Source organism: Caretta caretta, chromosome 11, assembly GCF_965140235.1.
Source record: "Caretta caretta isolate rCarCar2 chromosome 11, rCarCar1.hap1, whole genome shotgun sequence".
NCBI classification, from domain to species: domain Eukaryota; kingdom Metazoa; phylum Chordata; order Testudines; family Cheloniidae; genus Caretta; species Caretta caretta.
Window position 1 is genome coordinate 77,717,996 of NC_134216.1, and position 17,115 is coordinate 77,735,110.

The following is a 17,115-nucleotide window of genomic DNA, read 5'->3' on the forward strand; positions in this document are numbered from 1 at the left end:
AAGATTTTTGTTAGACCTGGCCACTGTTGCTTCTTTATTTTCACCCAATGAAGCCGCAAATAGTGTAAGCGGCAGAAAATCCTTTTTTCCGTGCAGGGGTGCAGCACAGAATGTGACACGAATTACTTAACCACACTACTGTTCTTCCAGAAGGTATCCCACAGAACATGACCACTCTACACATAGCAAATACTTGGATGGTTTTATACCTTTCTCCCTGAACAGTATTTGATCAAACATTATACATGCGTCCAGCTAAAACAATAATTTAAAAAACCAGGAATTACTACATGATGTTCATAGATTATCAGCCACCCATAGCAGCCATTCATATTCCAGCGTGTTAAGCACAATAAGAATTGAGCTATGTTCAGAGGCAGACGGCTATCCCTGTTACTGGGAGGAACTCGCACATCATTCATTCTATCGTCTTCCATCCACATTCTAACTCGCTTAAATGTCTTAGGTAAGGCTTGTACCATCCCCGAAGATCACCAACCGCAGACTCTGGTAGACCAAACAAAGCCACTGAGTTTGAGTCATAGAACCATCACCCCAAAAGCCTTAATGCCAATCAGTGCAAATCTCAGAATTGATGATGGGGAGCACATGAGATCTTTCTCAGCCCACACAGTGCAGCGCATCACCCCTTTTAAAGCACTCGACGTAACAAAGCTGAGACACGCTCACTGGACGATCACAGTATCCTGCTTATTTAAGAAGAGCACAATACAATAGACCACTCTAGTGCTGACAGAAAAGTCGCCTTCCTCAGCTGTTGCTCCAAGATGGCAATCTGCTGCTGTTCCTGCATGTGAGGAAGTTGGTGGGGCTCAAAAGGAGGGCAGCTCACAGCAAGAGAAATGGCTGAGAAGAGCTAGGCAAGTTAGAGGCACTTGAGATTCATTGCCGGCCTGTGTGTTGCTCCCTTGGCAGCACACCCATAAGGGTGCGGGGAGAACCATGGAAACTCAGCCAGCTCTCACTTGCCAGGCAGCTGGGAATTGGTTACATTTTTAATGGAGAAGTAAAATCTGAGCAAATGTATACATGGAACCAAAGAAAAATAAGATCTTTTGGGTGATACCAGACGTGGCTGGTTTGGATTTTGCCTATTAGTACATTTAAACCAGGGGTTCTCCAAACACATTTTTTGGTGGCCTCATACTGTGACCCACCAATTCTTGCTGGTGGCCGCACTGACACTTTTCCCTAAAATACGTAACTGTAGGAAAAACAAATAAATATGCACAGACACGTGTCCAAATCCTTGTAATTTATTTATGTAGGGTTTTTACAGACTCACAAATAATATGAAAAATTATATTTGTGTGTTGAATATTGCTTTTCGCAGCACACTCAGTAGCTAGCTGGGAGTTTGTGAAAAGTGATATTAACAAACATACAAGTATCACTTTTCACAGACTCCCAGGTAGCTAGTCAGTGTGCTGTGAAAAGTGATACTTGCATGTTTCTTTGTTTCGCTTTTCTCAGCAAGCCCCGGGTTTGGAGAGGGAGGCAGCAGGGGTCTGGGGCAAGGGGGGGGATAGAGGTGGAACCAGGGAAGGCAGTGGGGGCTGGGGGCGATAAATGGGGGTTCGGGGAGGCGTCGGGGAGAATGGTGAGCCCTGCTGCCATATGGCTGGATAAAATCATATTGTTGGTGTAATGCAGGAAGTCAGATTAAAAAACTCACATTAGTCCTGTCCATGGAATCACAGCACTGGAAGGACCGTCCTAGTCCCATCCCCTGCACTCAAGGCAGGACTAAGTACAGTAGAACCTCAAAAATACGAACACCAGAGTTACAGACGGACCCGTCAGCCAGACACCACGTGGCCCCAGAAGTACGCAGTCAGGCAGCAGCGGAGACGAAAAACAAAAAACCCAACAAATACTGAGCTGTGCCGGCATGGCATCGTCCAGTTAGGCTCATCGGGGCTGCCTGTCCCCACCCCCACCCACTACTTGCCACGCGGAAGGCCAGCCACGTACAGGTGAAGACGCTGAGGTTCACAGGCACAGCTGTGAGCTCCCGAGAAGGAGTGCTGGGGTCGGCACGAGCCACAGGGGCTGTTTCCCGCCTCTGGCTGGGAGGGGGACAAGCCTGCAACCTTAGTCTCAGTCCAGGAAAGAAGCTCCCTGAGCTGCTGCTGGAACCTGGCCGAGAGCGTCAGCTGCTGGAGCCCGAACTCCTGCCCGCCTGCCGCGCTCTGGAGGAGCGGCTGCGTTTGAAAGGGCCCCGGCCTGCACTGCGCACCCACTGGTGCCAAAGCGCCCCCGGGTGCCTCACGCATCACCCTTGCAGTCAGGGGGCGAGAATCAGAAACTTGCCGGGCAGCCGCTGCAGAGTGTGAGCCCCCGTTCCGAGCACTCCGCCCTGAGGAGCAGCCCATAACGGCTTGGGCAAAGTTACGAACAACCTCCATTCCCGAGGTCTCCGTAATTCTCCTGTATTATCTAGACCAGGGGCTGTCAACAGGCGAACCACGGGCCAAATCCGGGTTGCCAGACGCTTTTGAACGGACCCCACAAACTTTTTATTTACATATTATCGTTATTATTATTTTTTAAAATGATTTTCTCTGCAGTCTGGCCCCTGACTGTACATTGATGAAGAATTTGGACCTTGACAAAAAATAATTGACTACCCCTCATCTAGACCATCCCTGAGCAGTGACTGTCGATCCTGCTAAGAACCTACAATGACAGAGATTCCACAACCTCCCTAGGTAATTTGTTCCAGTGCTTAACTATGCTGGCAGGAAGTTTTTCCTAACGTCCGACCTAAACCTCCCTCGCTGCAATTTCAGCCCATTGCTTCTTGTCCTGTCCTCAGAGATTCACAAGAACAATTTTTCTCCCTCCTCCTTCTAACAACCTTTTATGTACTTGAAAACTGTTCTCATGTCCCCTCTCATCCTTCTCTTCTCCAGACTAAACAAACCCAGTTCTTTCAACCTTTTCTCGTAGATCATGTTTTCTAGACCAGCGGTTCTCAACAGGGGGTTCGTGGCCCACTGGGGGTCCATGAACCCTTTCAGGGGGGCCGCAGGGCCCCGTGGCTAAAATCCAAAGCCCGAACCCCAGCACCTCCCGCAGGGCTGAAGCCGGGAGCAGCAGGGCTGAATTCTGGAGCCCCGAGCCCCGGTGCTCCCCAAGGGACAGAAGCCCTGAGCCCATGAGCAGAGTTGGGGGAACACAGGGGTGTTACACCCCCCCCAACTACAGTGCAAGAGCAGGGCAGTCCTGGGGTAGCTCCACACCCCCCCTCCACCACCTCCTCTCTCCACCCCCTGGCTAGGTCAGAGGTGGGAAGCCAGAGTCCGGCAGCGTGGGACAGCTGCTGCTCTGACTGGTGCCATGGAGCAGGCAGCCGCAGCGTTGCCTCGTCTCCTGCTGCTGCAGGGGGTTGAAGCTGCTCCCCTTTGCTCATGCAGCTGGTAAGAGCTGCCTGGGCGGGGGGACCCGGCTGCTTTGTGGCTGGCAGAGCCCTCAGGGTACAGGGAGCGCAGGGGAGCCCTGAGAGCACACAGCCCCTAGCTTCCTCCTCCCTGCACTCTGAGCTACCCTCTGCCCACACACAGCCCCTAGCTACCCCCCTCACTGAACCCTGAGCTACCCCCCTGCACACAGCCCCTAGCTATCCTTTTCCCTTCACCTCAAACTTTTTGAGCTGAGCCCCCCCACCTTTGAGTTATAATTTTTGGTTGTAGGCCCCCCCCCAAGTCCAGACAGGCGGGTGGCCTGCTGAGATGAGTCAGGGGTGGATGTAGCATACCCTCCCCAGACCCCGACATCGGAGCTGGCTTGAGCCTCACTGGCCCCTGCCCACCCAAAACAGAAGTCAAACTATACCTATGCAAACTTGTTTTCCCCCCTTTTCCCGGCCCAGAGCCTCCCCCTCCCACACTAGGCCCTGGAGATTTTAATGGCATGTTGTGGGTGGCCTCAGAAAGAAAAAGGTTGAGAACCCCTGTTCTAGACCTTTAATCATTTTTGTTACTCTCCTCTGGACCTTCTCCAATTTGTCCACATCCTTCCCGAAATGTGGCGCCCCGACTTAGACACAATACTTTAGCTGAGGCCACATCAGCATGGAGTAGAGCAGAAGAATTACGTCTTGTATCTTGCTTACAACACTCCTGCTAATCCTGCCCAGAATGAGGTTTGCTTTTTTTGCAAGTGTTACACTGTTGACTCATGTTTAGCTTGTGGTCCACTATGACCCCCAGATCCCCTTCTGCAGTACTCCTTCCTAGGCTGTCACGTCCTGCTCTGTATGTGTGCAGCTGACTGTTCTGTCCTAAGGGGAGTACTTTGCATTTGTCCTTATTGAATTTCAGCCTGTTAACTTCAGACCATTTCTCCAGTTTGTGCAGATCATTTTGAATTTTAATCCTATCCTCCAGAGCACTTGCAACCCCTCCCATCTTGGTATCATCCGCAAACTTTATCAGTAAAAAGAAAAGGAGGACTTGTGGCACCTTAGAGACTAACCAATTTATTTGAGCATAAGCTTTCGTGAGCTACAGCTCATTTCATCGGATGCATACTGTGGAAAATACACAAGATCTTTTCATACACACAAAGCATGAAAAAATGGGTGTTTTCCACTACAAAAGGTTTTCTCTCCCCCCACCCCACTCTCCTGCTGGTAATAGCTTATCTAAAGTGATCACTCTCCTTACAATGTGTATGATAATCAAGGTGGGCCATTTCCAGCACAAATCCAGGGTTTAACAAGAAAGTCTGCGCCGGGGGGCGGCGGGGGGGGGAGGGTAGGAAAAAACAAGGGGAAATAGAAAAGGAGTACTTGTGGCACCTTAGAGACTAACCAATTTATTTGTGCCACAAGTACTCCTTTTCTTTTTGCGAATACAGACTAACACGGCTGTTACTCTGAAACCTGTCATTATGCAAGGGGAAATAGGTTACCTTGCAGAATGACTCAGCCACTCCCAGTCTCTATTCAAGCCTAAGTTAATTGTATCCAATTTGCAAATGAATTCCAGTTCAACAGTCTCTCGCTGGAGTCTGGATTTGAAGTTTTTTTGTTTTAATATCGCAACTTTCATGTCTGTAATCGCGTGACCAGAGAGATTGAAGTGTTCTCTGACTGGTTTATGAATGTTATAATTCTTGACATCTGATTTGTGTCCATTTATTCTTTTACGTAGAGGCTGTCCAGTTTGACCAATGTACATGGCAGAGGGGCATTGCTGGCACATGATGGCATATATCACTTTGGTGGATGTGCAGGTGAACGAGCCTCTGATAGTGTGGCTGATGTGATTAGGCCCTGTGATGGTGTCCCCTGAATAGATATGTGGGCACAGTTGGCAACGGGCTTTGTTGCAAGGATAGGTTTCTGGGTTAGTGGTTCTGTTGTGTGGTGTGTGGTTGTTGGTGAGTATTTGCTTCAGGTTGGGGGGCTGTCTGTAGGCAAGGACTGGCCTGTCTCCCAAGATTTGTGAGAGTGTTGGGTCATCCTTTAGGATAGGTTGTAGATCCTGAATAATGTTGGAGGGGTTTTAGTTGGGGGCTGAAGGTGACGGCTAGTGGCGTTCTGTTATTTTCTTTGTTAGGCCTGTCCTGGAGTAGGTGACTTTTTGGTACTCTTCTGGCTCTGTCAATCTGTTTCTTCACTTCCGCAGGTGGGTATTGTAGTTGTAAGAATGCTTGATAGAGATCTTGTAGGTGTTTGTCTCTGTCTGAGGGGTTGGAGCAAATGCGGTTGTATCGCAGAGCTTGGCTGTAGACGATGGATCGTGTGGTGTGGTCAGGGTGAAAGCTGGAGGCATGTAGGTAGGAATAGCGGTCAGTAGGTTTCCTGTATAGGGTGGTGTTTATGTGACCATCGTTTATTAGCACAGTAGTGTCCAGGAAGTGGATCTCAATCGCGTCTCTGCTAAGGCTGCGTCTACACTCCCCCTTGTGTCGGTAGAACGTATGTGGCTCGGGGTGTGAATAAGCCACCCCCCGAGTGACACAAGTTACATGGACCTAAGCGCCGGTGTGGACAGTGCTATGGTGCTGGGAGAGCTTCTCCTGCCAACATGGCTACGGCTGCTCGTTGAGGGTGGAGAGCTCCCTCCCTTCGGCTTCCAGCCGCTCCAGTAGAGACTGCCGCTGGGGGCCACGTCACTCACAGCTGTGAGGGCCGAGCGGTTAAGGGGTTGGACTCGAAATCCAATCGGGTTTCCCTGCGCAGGTTCAAATCCTGCTCACAGCGAGGCCTGTGTTTTAGCCACACTTGCTCACCAGGGCAATACATCTCCACCGACCCTGAGACGCTCTCCATACACTCCCCACCCCAGGTAAACCCTGTTCTGCTCCTTTCATGGGGATGCCTGGGATGGTGCCTCACGCTGTGTCCCTGCGGTCTCAGCTTCCGAGGCCTCTGCCCCTCACCCAGCGCCCCCCGGCTCAGCCCCACCCCTGGGTGCTGCTCCTCTCCAGCGTGTGGAAGGAGCTGAGCATGGGCAGCCCGTATAAAAGGCCACGGGAGGCTGAGCCTCCCCCAAAAGGCCGTCCATGCGGGGGAGAAACGCTGGGGATGTGGGGCGGGTCTCCCCGCCGGAGGCCCGTGGGCCCGTGGTCAACTTTCGAGCGCTGGAAGCGAAGCTCCAGAGAAGTGGGGGCCCCACCTGCACCCCGCTCCCCTCTGCCTCTTAGCCCGATGCCCTGCTCTTGCTCTGCCTCTTCCCATCCCCCCTCCGCCTCTTCCCCCAAAACCTGCACCCCACCCCCCCTTGGCCTTTTCCCCCGCGGCCCCGTCTTCTCGTGCCTCTTCCTGTCCTGCTCCACCTCCTTCCCCAAGAACCCCCCTGCCCCCCGCTCACCGAAGACAGAGAAAAGGGACGGGTGCCTGGCCCCATGGCCCCCGGTAGCCCCACTTCGGGGAAAGGGGCGGAGAGGAGCAAGCAGGGGGTGAGGGGAGTCCTGGGGGAAGAGGCGGAGAGGAGCGAGGGGCAGGTAGGGGGACCTCGGGGGCCAGAGGAGTGAACAGTGGGTGGGTGGGGCCTCGGGGGAAGAGGATGACCGGGGGCGGGGCCTCTGTGGCAGGGCCATGCTCTAGGCGCCGGTGGCCCCCCAACTTCTCAGGGTCATCTGAAACCCAGGATGAAGGTGACACAGGGCCTGGTTCCTCTTTGGGCTAAGATTCCATAACACCTCTCCCTTCCTGGCAGTGTGAAGGGGCTGCACAGGGGCATAAAGCCCTCCAGACACGGCCGGAGACAGGGAAAGGGCTGTCAATGCGGAAGAGAATCAGGCCCAGAGTTAGACAAGGGGTGCAGAGAATATTCTGGATTCAGGTCATTGCACTTCGCCCTTGCTCGAAATGCTTCCTGTATTTTCTCCATTTCACTCCCTGACTCTCGATCTCTGCCCCTTTCCCCGTTTCGTCCTCAGAATTAGCACATTCAGCCAGTTAATCGCAGCAATCCCGCCATAAGACGGCAGCCTGAAATCTCAGCTCTCCCCCGCACCTCGCACGAGACCTGCTGCCAGCTGAACTGGAGAAAGAGTGGGGAACGTCTCTGGCAGAGGGTGTGAAACAGACACCCGGAAAAGGTGAGTTTTCACAGGGATTTCCTCAAAGTAGGAGAAACTTGGGGTGCCAGTTAGTGCCCAGAAAACCCTTCAGGGATCAAATAAACCAAAGGCCCAGCCCACCCCGATCTGGGCTCCACGTGGGAATGAGCAGGGGGCTGCTGAGACACACACAGACTGCTGGGCAGGCACGGACTGTGGCTGGGGAGGGGGCTGCCAAACCTCCCTCGGGTGACCAGACAGCAAGTGTGAAAAATCGGGACGGGGGTGGGAGGTAATCGGAGTCTATATAAGAAAAAGACCCAAAAATCGGGACTGTCCCTCTAAAATCGGGACACCTGGCCACCCTAGACCTCCCCCACAGACTGCCACTGAGTGAGCGGGGGGCAGTTGCACAGACCTGCAGTGACCACCCGGATTGTGAGGTTTGCTCCCTTCCTGTCTTCAGTGGGGCTGAGGTTTCTCCCTGAGCCTGCTGAGCCCTGTGGCCCTTCCCAGCCACGCCCGTGGGAGCAGTAAACACCGAGAGACCAGGCCGGGGAGGTCATATGGTTTATTGGACCCGGTTCTGTTGGGGAGAGAGACCAGGGCCTGAGGACGAGCCCTGCGGAGCTCGAAGGCTTGTCTCTCCCCAGCAGAAGTTGGAGAATGAAAGAGATCCCCTCCCCGCCTTGTCTCTCTAATCTCCTGGCACCGACCTTGCAAACAGAGAACTCTGAGGCAGTTCAGTGCTTCCGACCGAGCCCCAGGAGCCCGTATGTAACACGGACGTTGCACTCATTCAAACAGTGCCTAGCGCAGCTGGGGGACGGGCTTCAAGCTGCTGCCAGCCACAGCCCCTTCTGTGCCCCAAACCGGGGGCGACTGCGCCTACCGGCCAGACCCCTCTGTTCCAGAACGGAGGTGCCCTTTGGTCTCTCAGCCCGGCGCTCACACAACCACAGCAGCTCCAGTCACCAGGTCCCCTCTTGGCGCAGTGGGAGGGGGCAGCAGGACAGAGCAGGCAGGCCACCGAGGGGGAACTGTACTCCGGGAAGCCGTGACTCTGTCAAGGATTTAGGTGTCATACCGGGCAAGCCGCTCAACATCCGCTCCTGGTGCGATGCTGTGGGGAACAGGGCCAAAGCCATCAGTGATGACGGGGGGATTTTCTTGGTTTTTCAATGGTTTGCATGCCTCAGTTTCCCTGGGTGCTGTTTGTTTAACGAGGTGGCACTGGTGGGAGAGGTAGTTTGTTGTTACAGAGGACCAGCGGTGATCTCTCCTGTCAGTTGGGCCCTCAGGCAAAGGCCTGGAGAATGGATACCCCAGCGACTGGTGAGCGGGAGGCCCAGCTTGGAAGTCACAGCCAGGTTGGGCCAGTAGTAGGACAATGGGCTGAGGAGAGAAGACCCGGTGACTGCTTCCAGCCAGGGGGAAAGAAAAGAGGGAGGAGAGGAGAGGCTGAGATAGAGGAGACCCACCTGGGACAGAAGACAAAGGACACAGGCTTGTGGGAAGGTGATATCGGACGCTTAGCTGGAAGGAGAGGGCTTCTGGACTGGGGAGAGAAAACAGCCAGAGCCCAGACGGGTGCAGGAGAGACCTAGATGGACTGTGCAGAGGGAGATTAGCCTTGAGGCCCTGAGAGTTTCCTGTGCTGTGTTCAGACGCTCAATAAACCCCTCTCTTTTACGCTGGCTGAGAGTCACGGCAGTCTCGAGATCGGGGTTGCTTTCTTCTCTCTGGAAGTAGAGGCCCCAGGGGTCCAGAGTGAGGGGACTCCTTGAGGGGGCCCACGGCAGACAGGCATTCTCAAGGCTCAGAGTAGAGGGGTTGCAGGAGGCGGAAGGGCCTACGGCTTAACCCTCGAGAGAGTGGATCTCCGAAAAGGGCTGTCACACTGAAGGGGGTTCCTCCCAAGGACTGTACGAGGCTGAGAGAGAGCACAAGTCCTGTGAGTCCGTGACGCCATCTATGGATAGATAAAGAGAGGATGGAAAGGGAGGTGATTCAGCAGTGGGGAGACTGACACTGGAATACTGCATCCCGTTCTGGTGTCCACATTTCAAAAATAACGTTAAAAAAAACTGGAGAGGGTGCAGAAAAGAGCCATATTTGAGGGATGGAGAAGACTTATAAGGAGGGATTGAAAAACTCAGTCTGTTTAGTGTTTAAAAAGATGGAGAGGTGAGCTGATGGCAGCCTGCAGTGCCTTCGCTGAGAGAAAACACCAAGTATTTAAAGGGCTCTTTAGTCTTGCAAAGAAAGGCAGAACAAGAACCAATGGCTGGAAGCAGAAATCAGAAAAATTCTCCTTAGAACAAGGCAGAGATTTGTAAGAGGGAGGGCGACTCATCACTGGAACAAAGTGGCAAGAGAAGTGATGGATTCTCCATCTCTTGATGTCTTCCAGTGAAGACTAGATGCCTTTCGGGAAGGTGCTTTAGTGCAAAAGCAGCTCTTGTGACACACGGGAGGGCTGGGAGATGCAGGGCATCATATTAGATGCTCCAATGGTCCCTTCTGGCCTTAAGTCGACTAATTTATGAAAAACTGGTGCTTTAGTGTATAGCCGGCTCCATCCCCCGACTCACCAGTCATTGAGTGCGGAGATCCGGGGGCAACAACTCCAAGCTCCAAGAGGCTGGGCAGGGGCAGGACATCAGCTGGGAGGGGAGGGGTGGGGGGGCAGTGAGATCACAAAGGCCTTTTGCAGGACCTCAGCCCATTGGGCAAAGGTGGTGGGGAGGGGGTGACCTCACAGAGAGACCCCGACATCAGCGGGGCAGGGCCGAGGTGCAGGGCCAGGGCAGTCGCTGAGACCCCCCCGGCTTTGCTGCCGCACGTCTCCTTCTCCCGGTCTCCCCTCGAGGACGGGGAGAGAATTAGGATTCACGTCGTAGCATGAGGAGGAGCCTCTGTGGAGTTTTCTCCTTTCCTACCCCTGGTTGTGCCAGAAAACGAACGTCCCTTGGACAAGGTCGGAGGCTGCGAGAGGTTTGGAACCTGTTGGGTCTGATGCACCTGCTGCAGGCAGAATTCTCGGCACAGAAAACACTGGCTTAAGGGGGCAGAATGTGATTTCCTACCGAGCGCTTTGACGCTTGGAATCACTGGGGACCTTGGGGTTTATCCTTTTTGGTTTCCCTTTTCCTCTTTCCTCCCTCCTTTCTCCTCTTCTCTTGCTTCTTTTTTCCCTCTTTCCCTCTCTCTCCCAAGGAGGAGGGTGGGCAAGGGGGGGTTGCTCTCATCGCGGGAGGTGCTCATAAAGAGGTGGGTCTGGATCTGAGAGCGATCCGCTCTGATGGTGACCTGGCCGTCCTGTGGGACCTCTGGTGAGACCTCTCAGCCGCCCGCCCCTCAGAGTCTCAGGGCTGGTTGGCCGAGCGGGGGGCTATCGACAGCGAGGAGACTCAGGTCCTTTTGGTCTTGTTTCAAATCAGGCAAATAAGTCACAATCAATGCAACGTATGGGATTAATCTTGCTGCTTCAGGGGCGGAAGGAGGCAGGGTCTTGGGGGAAGGGGTGGAGCGGGGCGGGGTCTGGGGCGGAGGGGGGGTTGCCCCGGGCCCGCACCCCCCTCGGGACGGCCTTGGCAGCAGTATTGGTCCCACCCCGCGGCAGGGCCGGGCTGGAACCAGGTACGGCCGGGGCAGGGCAGGGCAGGGGGTGGGGGAAAGCTGGGCTGGCGGGAGCCGGGGGAGGTACCTCTCTCCAAGCCAGACCTCGTAACCTGAGATCCAGAGAGGCAGGGGGGGCTCAGGACACACCCCTCCCATCGGCCTTTCCCTCTGGTTAGCGTCGGTGTGGAGATGCCTCGCACGCTGGGTTTTGTGGTTCCTACTTTCAGGCTCCTCCTTCTTCCTGTAAGCGGGGGAATAGTCCCGCTCTTGTAGGGAACTGTCCTGGCTTCTGCACGACCCCGGTGAAGTGGGCTAGCGAAAGGATCTGAGTCCTCGCTCCCACTCCCTTTCCCCAGTGGCCTCCCTGCCCTGGAGGACTCCCCTTCCACTCTCCTGTCTGGCAGAGTCCTCGTAACCCCGACAAGGCTGGGCCCAGGATTCTTGGGGGGCTCGACCCCCAACCCTGCGGTGGTCAGCTAGGACAGGGGCTCGGGTGTCCCCACTCCGGGGTACTCTCTCTGCACTGGGCACTTCTCTGACCCACTGACCATTACATACAATTTAAAGCAAATGCAAGTTATTTAATCAACAATTAATTTAAAAAGAATAAGGGAAAATGGGAAAGGTGAAAGGAAACACATCACCCCACTCTGTGGCAGGGAACATCACAAACAGCGTCTCTGGAACGTCAGGGCAGTTCACAGTCTGCTCCTTGTGAGTCCCAGGCCCCTTCTCCGGCCCTGGCCGTGCTGCGGGGATACTGCGGGTCGGACACTCGCTCTGGTGGTGGCCACACGCTCTCAGGCTCGAAGTGGCAGGACCCTTCTTCCCAGTGTGGCCCCCGCCCTGTCGGGGTTATGATCCAAGCCTGGCCTGCAGAGCCCCTTGGCTGAGGCGTCTCCCTGTGCGGGGCCCGCTGCCCAGGGTCCCCCTTGCTCTCCCCAGCTGCTCACCGCACCCAGCTCCGGACTGCTCCAGCCCCAGCCCCACCACTCGGTCTCTGCACGGCTGCTGCTCTGCCCCCAGCTCCCTGGGCTGCTTCTCTGGCCCCTCTGGCTCTGGTTGCTCCCACGACTGGTCTGCTCTCTCTGGGCTGCTTTACTGGTCCCTCTGGATCGGCACAGCTCCGCTCCCCAGCTCAGCTCGGGCCCCTGCTTTCTCCTTAGCTCAGCCCCACTCTGCCTGTCTGACCCAGGCAAATCCAGCTCTCACAGAGGACGGGACCCCCCTGGCCTCCTGACTCCCTCATTAGCCTTCTCGCCCTGTCATTCAGGCTGACCTGGAGCGTTGGCCTCTCCCCATTGTTCCTGGGGACTATCAGTCTCAGGGTCCTGGTTTCCCATCGACCCTTCCCCTTTTAGTACTGGGAGCGAGCCAACCAAAACACCCCCACTGACTGTTAGTAAGGGGGCAACAGTCCCCTTACATTTAGGCTGTAGCTGGGGGGGGGGGTTGAGGATTGGCGGCATCTCAGTGTCAGATTTAGGGAGCTAAAGTGAAAGTAGCAGCCAAGCCCAGCTCAGTATTTTTGTGGAGCTAGCCCTTGGTGCCTAACCTGTTTGGAACAGCCCACTAGGCCCCCATCTGTGTTGTCAGGTGCCCGATCCCAGACCTACATTATTTTAAACAGATGCTTTTGAAAAACGTACCAAAAGTCTAACGGGCTCTAAAAATCAGCTGAATACATTCCGGGCCTACAAGCACTAAAATACTTTCATCAAAACAGTGTATTGTGCTTTGAACGGTATCACGACATGGCAGGGGCTGAGAGTCAGTGCTAAATGTGTGAAGACCCATTTTTAGTGATTCTTGATAAAGCCAGTCAGCAAATGTCGTCTAGGAGTAAGTGCTGTAATTATGGGGAAGAAAAATCTGCATTTTTCACACGTAACAGAAGTGGAATAACTGCATTCAAAAATAAAATGATGAAAAACTTGAAAGGCCACAAGCCCTCTCAGTCCTACTACTTGTTCAGCCAATCGCTCAAACAGGGGTTTGTTGACATTTGCAGGAGCTAATGTTGCCCACTTCTCGTTGACAGTGTCACCTAAAAGGGAGACCAGGCATTCACAGGGCACTGTTGTAGCTGGCATCGCAGGATATTGACAGGCCAGATGTGCTGAAGAATCATACGTCCCTTCGCGTTTCAGCCACCGTTCCAGAGGTCATGCGTCCATGCTGATGACAGATTGAGATGTCACCAGCGGAAGGTTCATTTTCTTGTTCGATGGTTTGGATCTTGTCGTTTCCACATTGGCGTGTTGCTCTTTTCAGACTTCAGAAAGCATGCGCCACACCTCATCCCGCTCAAATTTTGGAGTCCAATTTCAGACTCTTAACTCTTGGGTCAAGTCCTGTGGCTATCTTTAGAAATCTCACATTGGTCCTTCTTTGCCTTTTGTCAGATCTGCAGTGAAAGTGTTCTTAAAACGAACACCACGTGTTGGGTCATCATCCGAGATGGCTAGGAGATGAAATCTGTGGCAGAGTGCAGGTAAAACAGAGCAGGAGACAGACAATTCTCCCCCAAGGAGCTGAGTCACCGATTTAATTCACACATTACTTTTTTTTAACGAGTATCATCAGCATGGAAGCATGTCCTCTGGACTGGTGGCAAAAGCATGCAGGGGCATACGAATGTTTAGCATGCCTGGCACATAACTACCATGCAATGCTGGCTACAAAAGTGCCATGCGAACGCCTCTTCTCAACGTCCGGTGGCCTTGTAGGCGCGAAACGTTTACACTGTTTTCCTTTTGGGTGCAGTTCTGGAACAAAACAAAAAATCTACATTTGTAAGTTGCACTTTCACGCCCAAGAGCTTGCACTGCTGCACGTTTATGAGGGGAACTGAAAAATGCTCTTTCTTTTATTACTTTGACAGTGTAAATATTTGTAAACCATCATCCTAGAACGTGAGCCCTGTATTCTGTGTTGTCATGGACATCAGTATATTTGAAAAAAGGAGAAAAACACCCCAAAATCTTCAATACATTTCAGTTGGTATTCAATGTTTAACAGGGTGATCAATCATATCTAAAAAAATCACAATTAAAAATTAATCATGATTAATTGCAGTTTTAATTTTTTTAATTGCGATTAATTTTTTTGAGTTAATTGCATGAGTTAATTGCGGTTCTCCCTGCCCCAGCCCAGAGCCTGCACCCCCACCCTCTTCCCACACACCCTCTCCTGCACCCAAACTCCCTCCTACACCCCCACCCCTTCCCCCAGCCCAGAGCCTACAACCAAACTCCGTTCCAGAGCCTGCAGCCCCTCCCTCCGCAGCCCCTCCCATCCCCAAACTCCCTCCCAGAGCCTGCACTCCTCCACCCATCCTGCACCCCCACCCTGTGCCCCAGCCCGGAGCCTGCACCCAGCACCCAAACTCCATCCCAGAGCCTGCATCCCAGACTCCATCCTAGAGTGGTGAATAGGACAGATTACTAACTCATCACGGTGGGTTTCAGCCCCCTAGGATCACCTGTCAGGATTTTTCCTTCCTTTAAAGAGGGCAGAACCCAAACCCCATTCAGAAGATGCGGGGAATCTTACAGTAAAGTCTTCCCACATAGTCCCCTCTGTAATCCCATCTGTCAGAGCTTGCCTTAGCACACGAAAATAAGGCCACAGAGTGGTAACCACACAAACAAGACTTTATTTACGATGGGGGAAAGGACTAGGATAGGCTAGAGAAGGGGTGGAGTAACAAAACTTTAACTCTGGAAATGCTCCACTCTCACAAACAATTACACCCGCGAGGAAATGTTGATGTGCTTTCTACCTTCTCTTGCAGGGAGAGCGATGGACAGCTTCTGCTCTCTTGACATTGGACGTCAGGGACAGACTTCGATGATGGACACAGGACCGGGTGAGTAGACCTAACTAAAAACCCTCCCTATCCCTCTTTGCGTCGTCTCTGCCTGGATGTTAGACCCTATCTACGCGGATTCAATCCGTGCGTGGGAGTGTGCTTCCCAACCCAAGTGAATATAGCCAATGGCAAAAGGTCACCAGATTCTTTTGCCAAGTCCAAGATGGCCACCTTATAGATAACACAAAACGTACATGCCTTTCTTCCCTTCTTTTACGAAAATTTGGCAGGGGCAAACACCATTTTACACACCCAGAGAATGCATTTGACCAATCAGGGGACGTTGCGGGGCAGGGTGACCCATCCAGAAGGGGCTTGTATCTCCCCTCTGAGAACTCCTCCCTCTGTCCTCTACAACTGAAGTGGACGTCAGCTCTGTGGGACCACCCCGAGAGGGGATTTGACCAAATAGGGGAAGTGCCATAGTGGAGTGAGCTGCCCGCAACAGGATCCTGTGGTCCCTAAAAAGTCCTCACACCGCCCTTTACCAATTGGCGAGGGTTTCTCTCCCACCTTAGGCCATCTCAGAAGGTAAACGTGTACCAATCCAGAACAGGTTTAGCCCGAAGGCCTAGGCCATGATTTCTGCAAAAGACATCCTTGGAACGAGACAGGCTCTTCCACGCAGTGTTGTGTTGCGACTTCCAGGAGGATGCTGCCAGCCACGCAAACATGGAGCTCCAGAGATCGGCGGCTTCTGGCCTAGACCTTCGGGCACTGCCTATTCTGATCGGTACGTTACCCTTCTGGGATGGCCTATGGGGTGTGTGAAACCCTGACCTATTAGTAGAGGACAGTGGGGGGATTTCATGGAGCAGTGATGGGCCCCTCTTGCGGGCAGGTCACCCCACCACGGCACTTACCCAATTTGGTGAAATCCCCTCTCTGGCTGGTCCTCAGGGGCTGAGGCTCACCCCAACTGGGAGGAGTTCTCGGAGGGGTCACGTGACCTACTTCCGGATGGGTCACTCTGCCCCAGAACTTTCCCCCATTGGTCAAATCCATTCCTGAGGCAGATGGATGGAGATAAACCACCCCCAGATTGGTAGAGGAGTGGCAGGAGCTCTTAGAGAGGTCACATGCTACTCCTTGCTTCTACTCATATTTGCATGCTGACCCCGAAAGTCTTATATCATGGTGTGGGTCTTATGGTGACAGATGGGCGATGCCTTAGGGGTAAAGGGGCGAGGTCCCATGGGTGAAACTAAATAACTGTACTTAGCCTCAGGGTGGTTTGGCCTTATGGCCAGAGCCAAAATGGCAGCCCTCCCACTCAGGGCTGTGTGGCCCAACGCCCAGAGTCCGTGCGGCCGCCCGCTCCGTCGGGGCTGTGTGGCCCAATGACCAGAGTCCGTGCGGCCGCCCTCTCCGTCGGGGCTGTGTGGTCCAATGGCCAGAGTCCGTGCGGCCGCCCTCTCCGTCGGGGCTGTGTGGCCCAACGACCAGAGTCCGTGCGGCCGCCCGCTCCGTCGGGGCTGTGTGGCCCAACGACCAGAGTCCGTGCGGCCGTCCTCTCCGTCGCGGCTGTGTGGCCCAACGACCAGAGTCCGTGCGGCCATCCTCTCCGACCGGGGCTGTGTGGCCCAACGACCAGAGTCCGTGCGGCCGCCCTCTCATCTGGGGCTGTGTGGTCCAATGGCCAGAGTCCGTGCGGCTGTCCTCTCCATCCAGGGCTGTGTGGCCCAACGACCAGAGTCCATGCGGCCGCCCCCTCCGTCGGGGCTGTGTGGCCCAACTACCAGAGTCTGTGCGGCCGCCCGCTCCGTCGGGGCTGTGTGGCCCAACGACCAGAGTCCGTGCGGCCGCCCTCTCCGTCGGGGCTGTGTGGTCCAATGGCCAGAGTCCGTGCGGCCGCCCTCTCCGTCGGGGCTGTGTGGCCCAACGACCAGAGTCCGTGCGGCCGCCCGCTCCGTCGGGGCTGTGTGGCCCAACGACCAGAGTCCGTGCGGCCATCCTCTCCGACCGGGGCTGTGTGGCCCAACGACCAGAGTCCGTGCGGCCGCCCTCTCATCTGGGGCTGTGTGGTCCAATGGCCAGAGTCCGTGCGGCTGTCCTCTCCATCCAGGGCTGTGTGGCCC

At 54.2% G+C, this 17,115-nt stretch overlaps 1 non-coding gene across 1 annotated transcript; it reads left to right on the forward strand.

The window, feature by feature from the left end:
• The first annotated feature begins 6,153 nt into the window (after window positions 1–6,153).
• Window positions 6,154–6,235, forward strand: TRNAS-CGA (transfer RNA serine (anticodon CGA)). Its single transcript has one exon. It is a non-coding gene; the product is annotated as a tRNA-Ser (tRNA).
• The last annotated feature ends 10,880 nt before the right edge of the window (window positions 6,236–17,115 follow it).